Source organism: Marmota flaviventris, chromosome 14, assembly GCF_047511675.1.
Source record: "Marmota flaviventris isolate mMarFla1 chromosome 14, mMarFla1.hap1, whole genome shotgun sequence".
Taxonomy (NCBI): Eukaryota; Metazoa; Chordata; class Mammalia; order Rodentia; family Sciuridae; genus Marmota; species Marmota flaviventris.
The window spans coordinates 12,794,204-12,807,111 of record NC_092511.1 but is presented as its reverse complement, the minus strand read 5'-3'; positions in this window follow the sequence as shown (position 1 = coordinate 12,807,111).

The window sequence follows — 12,908 nt, the reverse complement described above, 5'->3', positions numbered from 1 at the left end:
TCTGGCTGTACATGGTGTAGAATCACACCGGTTGTGTAGTCACGTATGCACGTAGGGTAATAATGTCCGATTCATTCTACTATATTTTCTAACCCCATGCCCCCTTCCCTCCTTTCACTCCCCTCTGCCTATTCCAAGGTACCTCTATTCTTCCCTAGGCCTCATCCCTTATTGTGTCTACCTCTCCTTTTATTTCTGGCCTTGATTACTGATTCCTAGGAAGTCCCTAATCTGAAATGTTAGAAACATTTTTTTCTGCCATGGCAAAATGATCTCTGGTTGGTACCTCCCTAAATGTGAGGTAGGTCACACAAACTGTGGTAGAGCTGGTCGTCTCTGGAGGAATGTGGGTGGGCTATGTCTATGTCCTTTGCGTGGGGGTCTTCTTAGAAGTCCTTCCCTCTGCAGTATGGAAAGAAAAGGGACCAACTGATCTCCCAACTGTGATAGGCAGCCTCTGATTCCTCTGGTATGCACACCTTTGTACTGTCCTTCTCTCTAATGTGGGCTGGACCTGGTGGCTTATTCCTAACAGGATACAGCAAAGGTGAAGGAACGTCACTTCCAAGATTTAAGATACAAAAGACTGTGGTTTCTACCTTGTTCTTTCCCTCTGGCTTCCTCTCGAACTCTCTGAGAGAATCCAACTGCTACATTGCCCTCTGGACAAACTGATGTGGACAGGAGCTGAGGGCAACCTCTAGCCCACCCCCAGTAAGGGGTGGAGGCTTCAGTAAAACTGTCCTTGAGAAAGTGAGTCCTGCCAACAACTGCATGGGTGACCTTCAAGCAGATTCCCCTGCCCCAATGAGCCTGGAAATAATGGCATCTTCAGCTAATGCCCTGAGCAGCCTCGTAAAAGATGGGACTCAGCTGGCCATAGTGATGCACACCTGTAATCCCAGCAATTTGAAAGGATGGGGAAGGACCACCAAAAATTTGAAGCCGGTCTCTGCAATTTAACAAGGCCCTCAGCAGCTTAGGAAAACTATCTCAAAATAAAAAATAAAAAAGTCTGAGGTGTAACTTAATGATAAAGCACCTCCAGGTTCAATCCCCAATATCCACAAAAAAAAAAAAAAAGGAAAAAGAACTGACCCAGGGGCATCAGCTAAGCCATGCTTGGATTCCTCCTCACAGAAACAAATGCTTTCTTTGATATAAGGAGAGTAACTAATAACAGAGTTGGGAGGAAGAGCATGAGAAGAAGATTAACATTAAACAGGGGTGAGAGGTGGGAGGGAAAAGGAAAGAGAAGGGAAATTGCATGGAAATGGAAGGAGACCCTCAGGGTTATACAAAATTACATACAAGAGGAAGTGAGGGGAAAGGGGAAAAAAAACAAGGGGGAGAAATGAATGACAGTAGAGGGGGTAGAGAGAGAAGAGGGGAGGGGAGGGGATGGGGGATAGTAGAGGATAGGAAAGGCAGCAGAATACAACAGACACTAGTATGGCAATATGTAAATCAGTGGATGTGTAACCGATGTGATGCTGCAATCTGTATATGGGGTAAAAATGGGAGTTCATAACCCACTTGAATCAAAGTGTGAAATATGATATGTCAAGAACTATGTAATGTTTTGAACAACCAACAATAAAAATTAAAGGAAAAAAAAAGAAACAGTAGATGGTTTTTGTTTTAAGTTGCTAAGTTTGGAGACAATTTGCTTCGCAGCAATGAATAACCAATACAGCAGCTGAAAAAGCAATTTGTGCCCTCATCTGTGAGTAATATCCCTGATGACATATTTGTATATGTTTAATTTGTATGTGTTTAATTAACTGCAAACCAATATTTACTGAAATCTGCTAACATGTACTAGGTACTGGATAAGTCCTTGGCTTTCATATGTTCCCGCTAAGCTATTGGTTCCTTCAGAGTAGGGAAAATGCCGTTTCCTTCTCAATTCCCAGCACTAGTAACCATGACACGGCGCATAGACCACTACATTTATTCCACATTACTGGCCTGCTTTATTCCCATTCCACATTTAAACTCCACCCAAGTCACTGTTTTCACCTATCTCTGACCTTTCTAACCACCTAGATCTGTTTTGTCCCTTGCTTGAAAAGTCCTTGCACCACCATCATCACCCTGATTGGTCTTCAAGACCCAGATCGATGCCTCCAGCCTCCAAGAAGGACCTCTTGCCTCACTCCAGCTTCCTCTTGAGGTGTGTGGCACTCACAGCTTGGGCCTGATTATTTCTCTTTTCCTCCATGTACTGGGTTGGAAGCTCCTCAAGAAAATGACCTTGACTTGTACCCCTCTGTACCTCCTTAGTACTTGGCACTGTGCTGGGCTCATCTTAAGATGGGGAAAAAAAAATGAATGCCATTGAGTCTTCTAAGAGATGTACTTGACCAAAATCTCAAATTCTCCTTCCTTCCTTCCTTCCTTCCTTACTTCATTTCTTTCTGTTCCTTCCTTCCTTCCTCCTCCATTCATAAAACCTTTACTGAACTCATACATGTACTCATCACTCTGCAGAAAATTGAGAATAGAAAGATAAATCAGACATAGTTTATTCACATATTATAACAAATTTCAACCCCTTCAGTAGATAGAAAAATGCAGATTTATTATCTTACCATTGTGTAGCTGAGTAGTCTGACCTGGGTCTCAGTAGGCTAATACCAAGGCATTGGCGGGGTTACATTTTTTCTAAAAGCTTCTTTGCTTTTTCTAGCGTCTGCCTGTTCCTTGGTTCCATCTTCAAAGGCAGCAATGGCAAATAGAGTCTCTCTTCTACTTCTATCTCTCTGGTTCTCAGAAACTTGAAAATGTTCCTCATTTTTTAGGACTCAAGTGATTATACTGGGCACACGTGGATAATCCTGGATAATGTCCCTCTCTTCAGTCCTTAACTATAATCATATCTACAGAGTCTTTTTTGACAAATAAATAACATAGTCACAGGTTCCAGGGACTAGGGAATGGCCCTATGAGAGGGGGCCCTTGTTTTTAAATGGGTAGTGGGGGATGTACTGGTTCCTAAATGTGCATTTGCCATTACGGGGAAAGCAGAGGAAACTGGAACTTAGCGTAAAAGTCATCTAAGAGGCAGATTTTAAGCTTAACGAAAGCTGGAGTTTATTGTATTGTTCCTGGGGTAGTTGACTTTCGCTTGTTTTATTTTGCCTCCTTTGAAAGGGGTGGATATTTATACCTGCTTTGCAGAACCATTCTCTCCTGACACCATCACTCTTTTGCACTATGCCTTAAAATATTTTGTTGGATCAGTTCAAATATTATGTAGGAATCTGCTTGGTACATAAATCCCTGAGCTCCAGTAAAGCCAAAGTTTTAAAGAAAAATATCCCGGGAATCCCTTAAACTGAACCCTGCCTGGATGCCCTGGTGGGGTCTGGAGTGCAGTGTTTATGCAGTAGAAGGACATTTTTGCAGTCCAGCCCCCACCTGCCACTACTGTTCTTCAGGACAGGGCTCTCACTTTACGTATTGCTGCCAGGCCTCCCATATCTTGGATACCTCTCTGACATCCCTGAAAAAAAAAATTGTCAGCTGCTCCAGAAAAGGAGGATGCTTCTTATATGTGCTTAAAAAAAAAAAATCAAGATCCCATTAGTTCTTCTCAATCCTGATCCCAGAAAATTTTCCTCAGTTGTAATAACCTTCCCTTTGTGATTGTGTCCACTTGTTCAGACTTGGGTCTCCTCCCATTGAGCTCACACTTCTTCTTTTCGAACAAAACAACTGAAATTTGTTTATCCCACACTTAACTGTGGTTGATGCTTCTCTCCCCCTTTCGCATCACCCCGCCTCAATTTTACGCCACATTGTTCTTAGGCACTCATTAGACTTTGATACCTTCTTAATTAAAATTGCATGTAACCCTAGGTGTCTGAAGGATTTGGAATTCAGGAAAGACAGAATCTGAAAGCAGTTTTGATATTATTTCTTTTTATCTCCTCATGGAGAAGCTGTAGGCATTTTATTTTAGTAGCTTCCAATATTCGAAAACCTGAGCCTTCCAAGTTCTAGGACCTGCACATCCCTTATTATATTACTCAAGCTGCTCATATGTTACAACAACGTTGCCAGGTTAAGTCCTGTCCATTCTGTGAATTGACCCAGTGTCAGTCCCCTAAGCACACAGATTTCCTGTACAAAGACAGAGCAGCCTAGAGGAATTTGAATCAGGCTAATGTTGCCCCAGTGTCGTAAACCCCTCTCTCTTATTCAATCAGATGGCTATTTTGGCACAGTAGAAAGAGCCAGACTTTCATACTCTTAGTTCGAGTCTCACCCCCACCACACTAGCTGTGAGACGTAGGGTCATTTCACCTCTCGGAGCTGCAGCTTCCTCTCTTGTCAGGTGAGGTTAGAAACACTCATCTCACTTGTCTACTGTGATGGTTAAAGTAGATCACGTGCAGAAAGCTGTTTCAGTGAAGTCACACACTGGGCACTCACTAGATGGCAGCTGTCCTCCATATTGATGACTTGCTTGTGTGGTGCTGCAGAAACCCATGAAGCAGCTCTGCTACTTAGAACTGAGTACACCAGGAAGAGCTGTAGCAGAGACCCAAAGAAGAACTCTCCTGACTGCTTTCCAAAAGCCTCTGAGGACTTTGGGCAAGGCAAAATCCACAGAAACATCACCATGAAGAATGGGGCCCTCTGCATCCACCACCCAAATTGGATGAGCCCCACTGGGCCAATCAATGGGGTGGGCAGGAAAAAGGGAGAAAATGATGAAACAAGAGAGAAGCAGGGTTGGTGGGTCCCAGAGAGGGAGGACAAGACAGAAAAGGTCCAAGTGGTAGGAAGGAAGAGGCTGAGCCAAGGCCACAGTGGAGGTTTGAGAGCCCGTACTGCTAGTGCAGTCTCCCCTTGAGCTGTCTCCAGATTAAGGCCCTAGATATTGGCCAGCTAGTATTCCCAAGGACTTCTGGGCAGTGTAGGAAAGAAGAGGTGGGCCTGCAGCGCTCCAAGACGCAGGAGAGGGCACTGGGAGCCAGGGCTATGAATCTTCCACGAAGATCCCCTCCTAAGAGAGAAAATCACTTGTCATGAAGATGGCTCACTCATTTCACGCCAGAGTTGAGCAGGACAAACTAGAATTAACCCAATTCATGATTGCAAGCTACAAAAAGAAATTTAAAAAATAGTCTTTGTTTTCCTAAGCATTAGCCTTTGAGAATCATACCTGTGGCTTTGGAAAAGGTACCCAGTCTCCTCATGACTCACTTTGGATAGGCTATATGTGTCCAGGATTTTTATCTACTTCTTCCAGGTTTTGCAATTTGTTAGCACATCGTTGTTTATATAATAGACACATAATCCTTTGTGTTTCTGTGACATTGGTTGTTATTTCTCTTTGTCTACCTATGATTATCTCTGATTTTATTTGAGTCTTTGTCCTTAATCTAGCCAAAATTTTGTTTCATTGATCTTTTGAATATTTTTATTGTCTATTTTGTTTGTTTCTAATCTGATATTAATTATTTCTTTCCTTCTACTAATGTTGGCATTACTTTATTCTAATTTCTCATCAAGTTTAAAGCAGGATGGCTAAGTAATGCTTAGACAAGAAGGGCTATCTAGTGTCAGCAACAACACATACACACACATATACACACATACCACAAACACACACACCATAAACACACACACACACCACAAACACACATAAACACACCACACACCACAAACACACACACATACACACACACTACAAACATACACACACACACACACATACACACACACATTACAGTGCCATTCACTCCCCGGCAGGATTACCTCCTCAGCTCCATCCCCTGGGCCACCTTGGCCACTACTAGTCTGCAAGTAAAAAGCAGGGCTAGTTCAAAGATGGAGCAGTGAGCCAAACCCCAACCCAGAGATAGTGAAGAGGACTTTGGGGAAGCCCCACTGAGAATCTGCACATCTTCAAAGTGTTTCCCATTCTGCTGAGAAGGTTGTCAGGAGTGTTTCCCAGGATAGCCATAATTATCTTTAATTTTTTTAAAACTTTTTAAAAATTAATTTTACTAATTATTAATTATTTCTAATGAACTTTCCAAATCACCTTGAACAAGTTAATTCCCCTTTGGGCTCGTGGAGTTAGAGTAGAAGGTGTAAGCCTTCCACCTATGATGGCACAGGGTTCACCAAGTTCCACAGCCCACTACCCACTTCATTAGTAGCTGTCCCTCCAGCCAAATTAAACCTCCTCTGGGATTCCAACTCTGGCCTCTGTTTAAGGGCCACACTCCACTTATCTTACTCAAAAATTTGATACAAACGAATGGCACACCAAGCCAACCTTCCTGACATTTTGACAGCAGATATGTCTCTCCATCTGCCCTTCCTCTCCATCTCCAAACCATCATCATGTCCATAATCCATAGTCTCCTAATTGGCCTTTCCGCCTCCAGGCTCACTCACTCAATCCATTCTCTATATAAGCATCCAGAGGGATATTTCTAGAACAGTAATTTAATTATATATAATTTTTCTGCTTATAAGCACCATATGAATAACTATTAACTACAGAATCAAGTCCAGGCATACTCTCCACAAGCCTTCCCAGCATCTAATTCTCCAGTCTCCCTCTTCTTGTTCTATCACTGTACCTTAGACTCTGACCATCTGCATCTTTTCCTCATTCTCAAACAAGCAGGAGGACTTATCTACTGATCCCTTTGGCCCCGAATAACCTAAAAAAAAAAAAAAAAAATTTACAGAGCAGAGCCAATATCTCTCTTTCTATACCAACTGGTTACAAAGTTAATGCTGAAGACCACCTTACTAACATTACAAACCTGAGAATAGTTCCAGTGCTCCCTTCTTTCCCCACCTGCCTCCTAATGTATTTTCCTGTTATTCCTTGATACCTAAAGCCAGAATTGGAGGCCTCTTGCAAGGCTCTAAAATCTACCTACTGGCCAATGCAGGCTTAATCTTAAAGAACTTCAGATATTTCTCAGTTGTGACCCTCATTAGAGAGGAAAGACACAATGAGAGAAAACAGAACAAAAGTGGGGTAGGCATCACAGATAAAGTAACCCAATGGAAGGGCTGGGACAGCAACCATCATAATGTGCAGACTCAGAAAACCTTACACTCAATCTCAACCACAGAGCCAAAGCCGAGATACGTGACAAAGGAATCAAGGTCACAAGGCCACATCCTGGATCCCAAGCTCCTGCAAACAAATATCACTGCCATCTTTAGCATCCCTCTTGCATGCCTTCCAAATGCCAGGAGCTACTAAAAATTCCAGAGGAACAGTTTTTCATAGAAAAGGAATGGGACCAAACACCCACTGAAGAGTCAATTTGGCCATTCACAAATCAGCACTTACCTGATGTCTACAACAGCTCCCCTACACATGCATCCCCTGGGGCTCCTTGCTCTGATGAGGAAACAAATGTTCGGAGAGGACAGGCAGCTCATTTTTGCCTGTCAAGCTAGCAGTAGTAGAGCTGAGACACTGTCTCACTTACACCCTCTCGAGCACGTATGCCATCTTCTCTTCCTGCCGATCTCAGTCCATGCCCTATCCTTGTGAAGCCCTCACTCCCAAACAGCTCAGGCTCCACCCACTCCATGCTCTCCCACCTTCTCCTTTTAAAACTCTAAATTTGAAAGTCAGAAGACATGAGACCAAGCTGCACCCTGACCAGCCATGAGTGGAGACTCTCCAGCCCACCATTTCAAAGAACAGTCAGATCTATGCTGTGGATGATTGAGAACAAGAATTGAGATGGCTCAAGAAAGAACTGCTGCACTGAAATTTGCAGTGATCATTTTCAGAGGCTGCACTTAACCTCTGGGAGAAGCTGATCTGTGGGAGTATCTGACCCATGGAAAGTAAAACATTTGCCTTATTTTCAAGAAAATCATTTGCAGTGAACTTCCCCAGTGCCAGTTTTGCCATCTTGTCCAAATCCCTTCAGCAAACTGTCAGAGCACAATGCAGAAAAAGCTGTCCAGCCAGACCATATTCGGCCAAGTCCCGGAAACTGGGCCCTGAGCCCTGGAGAGAGATGGGCAAGAGGCCATCTCACCATGGGCTGGACAGCACATCTCCAGGAAGCCCAAACTGAAGCATCTCTAGCCAGACACAAGACTGGATAGAACACAGCTTACCTGGTGCCTACATCCCCAGAGTGGGAGAGGGTCTTGGGAAAGCTGACAAGTTCAAGTCCACTCACATGAAGACAAGACTTTGAACCCAAATTACCTTTAATTTAGGGTCACTTAATGCCTTTCATCAACTCCCATTGTCTTAGTTTAACAAATGGAATCATAAATTATGCAATCGAAAGCAATGGCACTTATTTGCAATTAGAATTTGTCAGTACTCTCCTATGAATAATTAATACTAGGATAACCTTGATGGGGCAAATGTACTTTGGAGGGGAGTACTAGATATTTAGGAAGTCTCCATTTTGATATCCATCTTGAATTGAAATGATCAGTCAGTAAATCTCTCCAGATAGCATTCACCCCAGCAAGTATACAGTATATTTTTAGCTAGAAAAGAGAGGCAAAGTACAAATAATTCCAAGGTTTATTTTTGTGTGTGTGGCTAGAATTATAGTAAACAGAAGTATTAAGTTCTTGTGAATTTCTACAGAATGCAAACTATCTATGTGTTGGAGGAACTGTCATTGAGATTGCATTTTCCCCATCTAAAATATTAGTGTAGGAATTTGTGTCTCTCAAGTTTACTTTCAGATTTTAAGCTTTTAAGGCATTCTCAGAATTTTTAACTGCAGTTATAAGTCCTCAAGGCATCTATAGGTAGAACTATATTTCAATGTAAATATTCTTGGCCATCTTATTGCTTTATTTTATGCAGTCAAAAATATTATTTTGTAAAAAGATTCATTGCTTTCACAAGAGTGTCAAAAAGATTCATTTTGTGAGAAAAATTAAGAGTCCAAGAAGGAGTATCACAGATGTACATACGTACCAAACACAAAATTAAATCTTGGTCAAACAAAGAGAAAATATGGGAGATAATAAATCCTCCAGTTCATTGTTGTAAAGTATGGGAAGGTCTATTGTTCTTTTTAGCCTCCCAACCTCCTCATCTCCAGATCAGGAATTCCTCCACAGCCTATTCTGCAGGCTAGAAAGTCTATTCACAACCAACTACCTCAATTCTCTGACAGCCCTATAAGGTAAGCACATCCCTATTCTCAATTCTTCAAGTGAAAATAAACTTTGCAGAGGGTGAAAGACACCCAAGGTCATATGCCTCAAACCAAAGTCTCCTGACTATAACAGCAAGTATGTGCCAAGCACTGAGCTCAGCTTCCTGAAAGGGTAGTAAATAAGATATAAGGACAAGGGCCAGGAGGGAGATAAACCCATAAAAAAATAATTACAATAGGAGACAGGATATGCCAAGCCATAATGCGGTAACACACTAAAGAAACGGGAATTAATTTTAACTGGTGAAATACGTGGAGGATTCATGAGAAGATGGATTTAGGACTTGGGAAACATTCCTCAATTATTCCCTTCTCATCCCCACCAACAGGTAAGGTACAGAAAGGGAAAATGGCAGCGGGGGTGACACATAGGGAAAGGTCAGAGGAAGGTCCAAGAAAGATGGGACGTGGAGCGAGGGGAGGAGTTGTAGTCAGGCCTAAAGACATCAGCCTGGTTAAGTCACAGAAGACCCTAAACAGCAAGAAAAAGAGTTTCAACCAATTGTTGACAAAGAACCAATTGATTTTTAAGTAAAAGATTCACAAAATCCAATTTGGGGGGAAAAAAATCACTCTTGGGCTAGGGATGGAGGGAAGTGCGGACTGAAGAATTAGAAGCATAAAAACCACATACAAACAAAGATGTTGTGTCTGCTGAAAACTAAAATCTAATATATATATATATTAAAATTCTCTCTCTCTCTTTTTAAAAAAAAGCGCCAGTTACAAAGGGTAAAGCCAAGACCTGAGATTCAGCAGGGACTGTTACAGAATTCTTACCTTGAGTCCAAAGTTGCCTCTTGATAACTTTAATGAAGGTCTTTTAAAGAAATTTCATTTAGTCAGCAAAAAAAGAAATCTAATATGTTGTTGGATTATACCTGATACTCTTTGGACAGGTCCTTATACAGAAGAGTAATACAAACTATGAAGCATAGAATGAAATTAATAATCTGGAAAGTTTAAGCCCCCAAATATGCTTACAGCAGTAGACTTTTTATATGGAAAATGGATTCCAGCCTAAAATACATCTGATGTGTTTCATTTCCACTGGAGCCAGGCCTGGGGCATTGTTCTGCAGGATGCTGCACCTCTGTATCTCCGTCATGCTGCTCAGTCTTTGGTTTCTCACTGTACAAAAATGAAAGAGAAAATGTGGGGGAATGGTAAGGGAGGAGGAGGAGAAATCGTGAGAGTGAGAGAGAGGACCAGGGTATTAACATAAGAACCCAAGTCATCAGAAGAAAGCAGATGGTGAGGGTTTATGGGGTGCAGAGGAATGGCCATCTGCAGGGACAATGCGAGAAAGGCAAGATAGCTTCCCACCACTCTCCCTTTTCATCCCTGTGGTAAGCACTCTACTGAGATTTATTATGGTCCAGGCATGAAAGCAGTCTTTGGGAATAAAAATGAATGAATGAACAAAATTACTCACCTTCCATACCCAATATTGGTTTTGCTTTGGTTCCATTGTGCGTCATGGACATGGAAAAAAATCTCTGACGAAGCAGAAAACAACAGATGAATTGCCTGAGCTCCAACTCTCCATTTCTCCATTTCTTCTCATCCTTCTCCCCCTTCTCAGGCCCCAGCCCTTTGTCTTTCTCTCAATTTCGTGTGGCCTTAGATAAGTAACCTAAATCTTCAGGCTGCATTTCCTCATTTGTAAAATAGAGATAAGGAAACTTTCCAGTTCATCTCCTAAGGTTACTGGAAGGACAAACTGAGATCATTATATACTAAAGTACTTTTCACTTGCTAGAATAAAAGTATGGGATACTATTATAATAAAGGATACATCTTAAGTTTAATTTGTGAAAACCGAATGTAATTTAAATTAAAGGTTTGATGCTCACCTTGTATTCTTTGAAGTGTCAGTCAGTTAAATTAATAATGTAAACAAGATGAAGGGGGGGAGCAGGCACTTAAGCCACTTAATTGTTTTTAACCACAATTGGTATGCTAATTATGGATTTTACTTGTCTATTCACCAAAGCAAGGTCCTTAAGGACAATGCTATTCATCTTACTCTAGGTAGTTTGCATATTTGAAGAAAATAAAACTGAATTTCTTTTAAAAATAGACTACAATTCAGATTTCTTTTATTTTAGGATCATTCACTCAAGATCCTTCATCTCCTACCTTCACATGGGTAGATTAGTGAGGACTGGCAGGTAGGAGTTTAGAAATAAAGATAGATGGCCATCAACTGATTGACTCTACAAGAAAAACTATTCTGAGGATGGGGAGCTCAAGCAGGAATTCTGGGTCATGAAATCTTTGAGCAAAATTTTACTTGGGAGCAAAACAAGATGGCAAAGGCAAGATGGCAGATCCCCTCTTAAGGAAAAAGGTACACTTAGCCTGTGGAAGCTCAACCCTGGGGCTCTGGCTGGGTGGAGACCAGAGACTTGCTGCCTCCACCAAAGGCCATTCTCTAACCCTATGAATCTAACACTCAGTCCTAGGAACAGGCCTGGAATCTTGAAATCACAGCCAAGAAGGTAGAAACAGGGCTGGAGGAGCTGCTGATCTTCCTGCTGTACCCCTCCCTGTGCTACAAGCAAAATACATTAGTCAATTGCATGCCAGTGGTATTTGGTAGACAGTGAAGCACTTTCCCTTCATTATCTCATTTGATTCTGACGGGCCTGTGACATAGGTATCATTAGTGAACATGAAGCTCAGAAAAATTAAATGGTTTGCCATAATTCACGTAACTATTAGTAGAACCAGACATGACCCCAGCTTCTCAGCCTGCCTCCATCAACTACACTCTCTCCTGAGTCATTAGTCTCTCCTCTCTATTCTCTCCTCTGTCCCCTAATCCTATAAATAGATTCAGTTTTCTACCTCTTTAAATTTTTCAAGCATTACTAAATTATTAGTTGATAAACATGTCATACAGTGTTCTCTATTTATTTACATCCCACTTCTTTTCTAGAAGGTTGAAGAGGTCTTTCCACAATAAGAAAATAAAGATGCCCAATAACATCAGTATGGAAGAAAGAAATTAGGATGAAGCAAATATGCTAATCGTAAATTGCTTTGATTCAATGAAGCACCTCTCCTTTTATAATACATACATATGTTTCTGCTTTGGAGAAATGTCTATTCAAATCCTTAGCCCACTGTTTTAATCAGGTTATTTTCTTTCACACTAACTTTTTAAAGTTCATTGACTACAGATTTTATTATATATGTTATTTCAACGTCTTTTTCTATCGATCGCTTTTTCCCACCATTATGTGTTACAGCTTCTCACATCTTTCAAAGTTTGGCAAATTTTAATTGGGTGAAAAACATTGTGAATTTGACCTTGTTTGGTGCTGGCTATTCATTAATTTTAAAAATATTCTTGAGCTTCATTTTGAGATGTAATTATTTGGCAACAATTTGATCTATCAAGTCTTGCTTTTAACATTGTTAGTCAGGGCCAGAGCAGCATTCTGTCTAGGGCCAATTTGGTCCCATGACTAAGACACACACATCTGATATTCTCCTGGTGGGAACAAGAACTCTTTCCATCCCTTTGCAAATTCTTAGGATAATTCTCCCTGCCTTTTTTGGTTGATTCTCCTTTTGCCACTCATAGTTTCCTCACAGGCACATAATAATCTGCCTGCACCTCTGAAGTCCTCCAGAGCACTGTGTCTATGTAGGTCTTTCCTTTTTGGAGGTCTACCAGCTACATAGGTGTCTCCAGAC